Source organism: Arachis hypogaea, chromosome 11, assembly GCF_003086295.3.
Source record: "Arachis hypogaea cultivar Tifrunner chromosome 11, arahy.Tifrunner.gnm2.J5K5, whole genome shotgun sequence".
Taxonomy (NCBI): domain Eukaryota; kingdom Viridiplantae; phylum Streptophyta; class Magnoliopsida; order Fabales; family Fabaceae; genus Arachis; species Arachis hypogaea.
Window position 1 is genome coordinate 58,549,483 of NC_092046.1, and position 9,405 is coordinate 58,558,887.

Consider the following 9,405-nt stretch of genomic DNA (forward strand, 5'->3'; position numbering starts at 1 on the left):
CTCCTTAGTTTCTTGTGTTCCTTCCATTTTTGCAAGCCTCCTCTCCAATTTCCAAGTCATTCATGCCCTATGAAGCCTGAAACACTTAACACACGGATCACGGCATCGAATGGGATAAAGGAGAATTAAAATACATAATTAAAAGTCTCTAGGAAGCAAGTTTTCAACCATGGAGTGATTTTGGGACGGAATTGTAAATACATGCTAATCATATGAATAAGTGGGTAAAGATTTGATAAAACCACACAATTAAACACAATATAAATCATAAAATAATGGTTTATCAACCTCTCCACACTTAAACATTAGCATGTCCTCATGCTTAGTTGAAGGAGATAAAGTAAATGAGTAGGGAAATGTAAAACTCATGAAATGCATATATATATATATATATATATATATATATATATATATATATATATATATATATATATATATATATATATATATATAGAATGCAACTATATGATTGATGAGCGGATAATTTATACGCTTTTTGACATTGTTTTTAGTATGTTTTTAGTAGAATCTAGTTACTTTTAGGGATGTTTTTAATAGATTTTGTGTTAAATTCACATTTCTGGACTTTACTATGAGTTTGTGTGTTTTTCTGTGATTTCAGGTATTTTCTGGCTGAAATTGAAGGACTTGAGCAGAAATCAGATTCAGAGGTTGAAAAAGGACTGCTGATGCTGTTGGATTCTGACCTCCCTGCACTCAAAGTGGATTTTCTGGAGCTACAGAACTCGAAATGGCGCGCTTCCAATTGCGTTGGAAAGTAGACATCCAGGGCTTTCCAGCAATATATAATAGTCCATACTTTGCACAAGGATAGACGATGTAAACTGGCGTTCAACGCCAGCCTTCTGCCCAAATCTGGCGTCCAGCGCCAGAAAAGGATCCAAAACCAGAGTTGAACGCCCAAACTGGCACAGAAACTGGCGTTCAACTCCACAAATGGCCTCTGCACGTGTAACACTCAAGCCCAAGCCCAAGCACGCACCAAGTGGGCCCCGGAAGTGGATTTGTACATCAATTACTTACTCATGTAAACCCTAGTAGCTAGTTTATTATAAATAGGACCTTTTACTATTGTATTAGACATCTTTGGACGCCTGGTTCTTAGATCAGAGGGGCTGGCCATCTCGGCCATGCCTGGACCTTTCACTTATGTATTTTCATACGGTAGAGTTTCTACACTCCATAGATTAAGGTGTGGTGCTCTGCTGTTCCTCAAAGATTAATGCAAAGTACTTCTATTTTCTATTCAATTCTTCTTATTTCGCTTCTAAGATATCCATTCGAACCCAAGAACGTGATGAAGGTGATGATTATGTGTGACGCTCATCACCATCTCCCCTATGAACGCGTGCCTGACAAACACTTCCGTTCTACATGAATTAAGCTAGAATGAGTATCTCTTAGATTTCTTAACCGGAATCTTCGTGGCGTAAGCTAGAATGATGGCGGCATTCAAGAGAATCCGGAAGGTCTAAACCTTGTCTGTGGTATTCTGAGTAGGATTCAATGATTGAATGACTGTGACGAGCTTCAAACTCGCGATTGTTGGGCGTTAGTGACAGACGCAAAAGGAAGGTGAATCCTATTCCAGCATGATCGGGAACCGACAGATGAATAGCCGTGCCGTGACAGGGTGCGTGAGCATATTATTCACTGAGAGGAGGGGATGTAGCCACTGACAACGGTGATGCCCTTGCATAAAGCCAGCCATGGAAAGGAGTAAGACAGATTGGATGAAGATAGCAGGAAAGCAGAGGTTCAGAGGAACGAAAAGCATCTCCACTCGCTTATCTGAAATTCCTACCAATGATTTACATAAGCATCTCTATCCCTATTTTATTAATTAATATTCGAAAACCACATAACTGTTTTATATCTGCCTGACTGAGATTTACAAGGTGACCATAGCTTGCTTCATACCAACAATCTCCGTGGGATTCGACCCTTACTCACGTAAGGTATTACTTGGACGACCCAGTGCACTTGCTGGTTAGTTGTACGGAGTTGTGTCCACACATAGTAAAGAGCCATAATTTGGATTCAATACAATTATATATTGTTAATCTCACACAAGTACAAGGAACATGGAGATCACAATTTCGTGCACCAAGTTTTTGGCGCCGTTGCCGGGGATTGTTTGTGTATGGACAACTGACGGCTCATCTTGTTGCTCAGATTAGGTAATTTTCTTTTCGTTTTCTCTTCAAAAATTTTTCAAAAATATTTTCTAAAATTTTCTCATCTGTTTTCGAAAAAAAATAAAAAAAAAAAAAGAAAAAAAAATGTTTTCAAAAATAAATTATTCTATGGCTTCAGAATTTTTAAGAATGAATTCTAGTGTTTCATGAAGCATGTTAAAGCCTGGCTGGCTGTAAAGCCATGTCTCAATCCTTATACCCAAGAGAAGAGCTTCTTTATCTTTCTTAGCCAATTGGCTGTTGAATGTAAGGAATGTCAGGCGTGTCATGTCTGAGTTACATACTAAAGCTTGGCTGGCTATTAAGCCATGCCTGACCCTTTGATTGGAGCTTTAGAGCATAAGATTCCTGGAATTCATATTAAAAATTTTGAATCCTTATTTTTCTTTTTTTCTAAATAATTTTCGAAAAATATAAGTTAAAAATCCAAAAAAATCATAAAATCATAAAAATCAAAAATATTTCATGTTTCTTGTTTGAGTCTTGAGTCATGTTATAAGTTTGGTGTCAATTGCGTATGCATCTTGCATTTTTTTCGAAAATATCATGCATTCATGGTGTTCTTCATGATCTTCAAGTTGTTCTTGGTAAGTCTTCTTGTTTGATCTTGATGATTTTTTGTTTTGTGTCTTTTCATGTTTATCATGTGCATTCTTGAATTCTTAATGTCTAAGCATTAAAGAATTCTAAGTTTGGTGTCTTGCATGTTTTCTTTGCATAAAAAAAAAATTTTTCAAAAATATGTTCTTGATGTTCATCATGACATTCAAAGTGTTCTTGGTGTTCATCTTGACATTCATAGCATTCTTGCATGCATCACATGTTTTGATCTAAAAATTTCATGCATTGCATCTTTTTAGTGTTTTTGTCTTGCATCATAAAAATTCAAAAATCAAAAAAATATCTTTCCCTTTTTCTCTCATCAAATTCGAAAATTTGAGTTGACTTTTTCAAAAATTTTTAAAATCAAGTTGTTTCTTATGAGTCAAATCAAATTTTCAATTTGAAAATCTTATCTTTTTCAAAATCTTTTTCAAAAATCAAATCTCTTTCAAAATTATTAGTTATTTTCGAAAATTTCAAAAATATTTTTCAAAAATATTTTTCTTATTTTTATCACAAATTTTCGAAAATAACATAATCAATTAATGTTTTGATTCAAAAATTTGAAGTTTGTTACTTGCTTGTTAAGAAAGATTCAAACTTTAAGTTCTAGAACCATATCTTGTGATTTCTTATGAATCAAGTCATTAATTGTGATTTTAAAAATCAAATCTTTTTCAAAACTAATTTCAATCATATCTTTTTCAAAAAATATCTTCTTATCTTATCTTTTTCAAAAATATCTTTTCAAAATATCTTTCCTAACCTCCTAACTTCTTATCTTTTCAAAATTTGTTTCAACTAACTAACTAACTTTTTGTTTGTTTCTTATTTTTTTCAAAACCACCTAACTAACTCTCTCTCTCTAATTTTCGAAAATATCCCCTCTCTTTTTCAAAAATCTCTTTTTAATTAACTAATTATTTTTAATTTTTATTTTTGATTTCAAAAAATTTTCGAAAAAAAATTACTAACCTTTTTCAAAAACTATTTTCAAAAATCACTAACTCTTTTTCAAAAATTGTTTTCGAAAATTCACTTCCCCCTCTCATCCTATTTTATTTATTCATTCATATCCTAACATCTCATTTCACCTCCTTCCATCCTTACAGTTGTGTTTCTTCCTTTACATCACATTCTTTATCTCCACATCTTTTCTTCCACTCACACAGGGATCTTTATACTGTGGTATAAAGGATCTCCATTATTATTATTATTTTTCTGTGCCTTTTTCTTTGTCATATGAGCAGGAGCAAGGATAAGAACATTCTTGTGGAAGCAGATCCAGAACCTGAAAGGACTCTGAAGAGAAAATTAAGGGAAGCTAAAATACAACAATCCAGAGATAACCTTTCAGAAATTTTCGAACAGGAAAAGGAGATGGCAGCCGAAAATAATAATAATATAAGGAAGATGCTTGGTGACTTCACTGCACCTAATTCCAATTTACATGGAAGAAGCATCTCCATTCTTGCCATTGGAGCAAACAACTTTGAGCTGAAACCTCAATTAGTTTCTCTGATGCAGCAGAACTGCAAGTTTCATGGACTTCCATCTGAAGATCCTTTTCAGTTCTTGACTGAATTCTTGCAGATATGTGATACTGTTAAGACTAATGGAATAGATCCTGAAGTCTACAGGCTCATGCTTTTCCCTTTTGCTGTAAGAGACAGAGCTAGATTATGGTTGGATTCTCAACCCAAAGACAGCCTGAACTCTTGGGATAAGCTGGTCACGGCTTTCTTAGCCAAGTACTTTCCTCCTCAAAAGCTGAGCAAGCTTAGAGCTGATGTTCAAACCTTCAGACAGAAAGAAGGTGAATCTCTCTATGAAGCTTGGGAAAGATACAAACAGTTGACCAAAAAGTGTCCTTCTGACATGCTTTCAGAATGGACCATCCTGGATATATTCTATGATGGTTTATCTGAGCTATCAAAGATGTCACTGGACACTTCTGCAGGTGGATCCATTCACCTAAAGAAAACGCCTGCAGAAGCTCAAGAACTCATTGACATGGTTGCTAATAACCAGTTCATGTACACTTTCGAAAGGAATCCTGTGAGTAATGGGACGCCTATGAAAAAGGGAGTTCTTGAGGTTGATACTCTGAATGCCATATTGGCTCAGAATAAAATATTGACTCAGCAAGTCAATATGATTTCTCAGAGTCTGCTTGGAATGCAAGCTGTATCCAACAGTACTCAAGCAGCATCTTCTGAAGAAGAATCTTATGATCCTGAGAACCCTGCAATAGCAGAGGTAAATTACTTAGGTGAACCTTATGGAAACACCTATAACTCAACATGGAGAAATCATCCAAATTTCTCATGGAAGGATCAAAAGCCCCAACAAGGCTTTAATAATGGTGAAAGAAACAGGTTTAGCAATAGCAAACCTTTTCCATCATCAACTCAGCAACAGACAGAGAACTCTGAACAAAATGCTTCTAATTTAGCAAATCTAGTCTCTGATCTATCTAAGACCACTGTAAGTTTCATGAATGAGACAAGGTCTTCCATTAGAAATCTGGAAGCACAAGTGGGCCAGCTGAGTAAAAGGATCACTAAAATCCCTCCTAGTACTCTCCCAAGCAATACAGAAGAGAACCCAAAAGGAGAGTGCAAGGCCATTGACATAAGTGCCCTGGCCGAACCTGTGAGGAGAGGAGAGGACGTGAATCCCAAGAAGGAAGACCTCCTGGGACGTCCAGTGACCAATAAGGAGCTTCCCTCTGAGGAACCAAAGGACTCTGAGGCTCATCTAGAGACCATAGAGATCCCATTGAACCTCCTTATGCCCTTCATGAGCTCTGATGAGTATTCCTCTTCTGAAGAGAATGAGGATGTCACTGAAGAGCAAACTGCCAAGTTTCTTGGTGCAATCATGAAGCTGAATGCCAAATTATTTGGCATTGATGCTTGGGAAGTTGAACCTCCCTTGTTCATCAATGAACTAAGTGATCTGGATCAACTGATATTATCTCAGAAGAGACAGGATCCTGGAAAGTTCATAATACCCTGTACCATAGGCACCATGATCTTTAAGGCTCTGTGTGACCTTGGTTCAGGAATAAACCTCATGCCCCTCTCTGTAATAGAGAAACTGGGAATCTATGGGGTGCATGCTGCTAAAATCTCATTAGAGATGGCAGACAGCTCAAGAAGACAGGCTTATGGACAAGTAGAAGATGTATTAGTAAAGGTTGAGGGCCTTTACATACCTACTGATTTCATAGTCCTGGATACTAGAAAGGAAGAGGATGAATCCATCATCCTAGGAAGACCTTTCCTGGCCACAGCAAGAGCTGTGATTGATGTTGACAGAGGTGAAATAGTCCTTCAATGGAATGAGAACTCCCTTGTATTCAAAACTCAAGGATCTCCCTCTGCAACCATGGAGAGGAAGCAAGAAAAGCTTCTCTCCAAGCAGAGTCAACCAGAGCCCCCACAGCCAAACTCTAAGTTTGGTGTTGGGAGGCCACAACCAAGCTCTAAGTTTGGTGTTGAACTCCCATATCCAAACTCTAAGTTTGGTGTTGAAGAGTCTCAACAAAGCTCTGCACATCTGTGAGGCTCCATGAGAGCCCACTGTCAAGCTATTGACATTAAAGAAGCGCTTGTTGGGAGGCAACCCAATGTTTATCTAATTCTTATTTTTATTGTTTTTCATGTTTTCTTAGGTTCATGATCATGTGGAGTCACAAAATAAATATAAAAATTGAAAACGGAATCAAAAACAGCAGAAGAAAAATCACACCCTGGAGGAGCATCTGTCTGGCGTTCAAACACCAGAACTGAGCATAGTTCTGGCGCTGAACGCCCAGAATGGGAGCATCCTGGCGCTGAACGCCCAGAACAAGCTTGGTTCTGGCGTTCAACGCTAGAAATGGCAGCACAGGGGCGTTGAACGCCCAAAATGGGCACCAACCTGGCGCTGAACGCCCAGAGTTGTGTGCAAGGGCATTTTACATGCCTAAATTGGTGCAGGGATGTAATTGCCTTGACACCTCAGGATCTGTGGACCCCACAGGATCATCTCAGGATCTGTGGACCCCACAGGATCCCTACCTACCTCATCATCTCTCTTCCCATTCATGATCATCCCTTCTACTTTCCATTTACCACTCACATCCATACACCCACTACCTTCAAAATTCAACATCTCTCATCCCACCCAATCCCACCCATATGGCCGAATACACACTCCCATCTATCTCCTCCATATCTTCTTCTTATTCTTCTATTCTTTCTTCTTTTGCTCGAGGGCGAGCAACATTCTAAGTTTGGTGTGGTAAAAGCATAGCTTTTTTGTTTTTTTTTCCATAACCATTGATGGCACCTAAGGCCAGAGAAGCCTCTAGAAAGAGGAAAGGGAAGACAAAAGCTTCCATCAAGGGTCTATAGCTCAGTGGTAGAACATTTGACTGCAAATCAAGAGATCCCTGAGATACCTCAGGGGATACATTTTTTTTCCACACAATTATTGGAAGCAACTAAGGGTGGAACATCAAGAGCACTCCATCATCCTTCATGAAATCAGAGAAGATCTAAAAGCAATGAAGGAGGAGCAGCCAAGGCAAGGAAGAGACATAGAAGAGCTCAAGGACATCACTAAGGTGGACTCATTCCTTGTTCTTACTTTCTCTATTTTTCGTTTTCTATGTTATGTGCTTATCTATGTTTGTGTCTTCATTACATGATCATTAGTAGTTAGTAACTCTGTCTTAAAGTCATGAATGTCCTATGAATCCGTCACCTCTCTTAAAAAAAAAAAAACTGTTTTAATTCAAAAGAACAAGAAGTACATGAGTTTTGAATTTATCCTTGAACTTAGTTTAATTATATTGATGTGGTGACAATGCTTCTTGTTTTCTGAATGTATGCTTGAACAGTGCATATGTCTTTTGAAGTTGTTGTTTAAGAATGTTAAATATGTTGGCTCTTGAAAGAATGATGACTAGGAGACATGTTATTTGATAATCTGAAAAATCATAAAAATGATTCTTGAAGCAAGAAAAAGTAGCAAAAGAACAAAGCTTGCAGAAAAAAAAATAGGCGAAAAAAAAAAATTTAGAAAGAAAACGAAAAAGCAAGCAGAAAAAGCCAAAAGCTCTTAAAACCAAGAGGCAAGTGCAAAAAGCCAATAACCCTTAAAACCAAAAGGCAAGGGCAAATAAAAAGGATCCCAAGGCTTTGAGCATCAGTGGATAGGAGGGCCTAAAGGAATAAAATCCTGGTCTAAGCGGCTAAACCAAGCTGTCCCTAACCATGTGCTTGTGGCATGTAGGTGTCAAGTGAAAACTTGAGACTGAGCGGTTAAAGTCAAGGTCCAAAGCAAAAAAAGAGTGTGCTTAAGAACCCTGGACACCTCTAATTGGGGACTTTAGCAAAGCTGAGTCACAATCTGAAAAGGTTCACCCAATTATGTGTCTGTGGCATTTATGTATCCGGTGGTAATACTGGAAAACAAAGTGCTTAGGGCTACGGCCAAGACTCATAAAATAGCTGTGTTCAAGAATCATCATACTGAACTAGGAGAATCAATAACACTATCTGAACTCTGAGTTCCTATAGATGCCAATCATTCTGAACCTCAATGGATAAAGTGAGATGCCAAAACTATTCAAGAGGCAAAAAGCTATAAGTCCCGCTCATATGATTGAAGCTATGTTTCATTGATAGTTTAGAATTTATAGTATATTCTATTCTTTTTATCCTATTTTGATTTTCAGTTGCTTGGGGACAAGCAACAATTTAAGTTTGGTGTTGTGATGAGCGGATAATTTATACGCTTTTTGACATTGTTTTTAGTATGTTTTTAGTAGGATCTAGTTACTTTTAGGGATGTTTTTAATAGATTTTGTGTTAAATTCACATTTCTGGACTTTACTATGAGTTTGTGTGTTTTTCTGTGATTTCAGGTATTTTCTGGCTGAAATTGAAGGACTTGAGCAGAAATCAGATTCAGAGGTTGAAAAAGGACTGCTGATGCTGTTGGATTCTGACCTCCCTGCACTCAAAGTGGATTTTCTGGAGCTACAGAACTCGAAATGGCGCGCTTCCAATTGCGTTGGAAAGTAGACATCCAGGGCTTTCCAGCAATATATAATAGTCCATACTTTGCACAAGGATAGACGACGTAAACTGGCGTTCAACGCCAGCCTTCTGCCCAAATCTGGCGTCCAGCGCCAGAAAAGGATCCAAAACCAGAGTTGAACGCCCAAACTGGCACAGAAACTGGCGTTCAACTCCACAAATGGCCTCTGCACGTGTAACACTCAAGCCCAAGCCCAAGCACGCACCAAGTGGGCCCCGGAAGTGGATTTGTACATCAATTACTTACTCATGTAAACCCTAGTAGCTAGTTTATTATAAATAGGACCTTTTACTATTGTATTAGACATCTTTGGACGCCTGGTTCTTAGATCAGAGGGGCTGGCCATCTCGGCCATGCCTGGACCTTTCACTTATGTATTTTCATACGGTAGAGTTTCTACACTCCATAGATTAAGGTGTGGTGCTCTGCTGTTCCTCAAAGATTAATGCAAAGTACTTCTATTTTCTATTCAATTCTTCTTATTTCG

The 9,405-nt window shown here is 37.9% G+C and overlaps 1 non-coding gene across 1 annotated transcript; it reads right to left on the reverse strand.

The window, feature by feature from the left end:
* Nucleotides 1–4,598: 4,598 nt before the first annotated feature.
* On the reverse strand, nucleotides 4,599–4,706 carry LOC112725553 (small nucleolar RNA R71). The gene has a single exon (XR_003164654.1). It is a non-coding gene; the product is annotated as a small nucleolar RNA R71 (small nucleolar RNA).
* Between the last annotated feature and the right edge of the window lie 4,699 nt (nucleotides 4,707–9,405).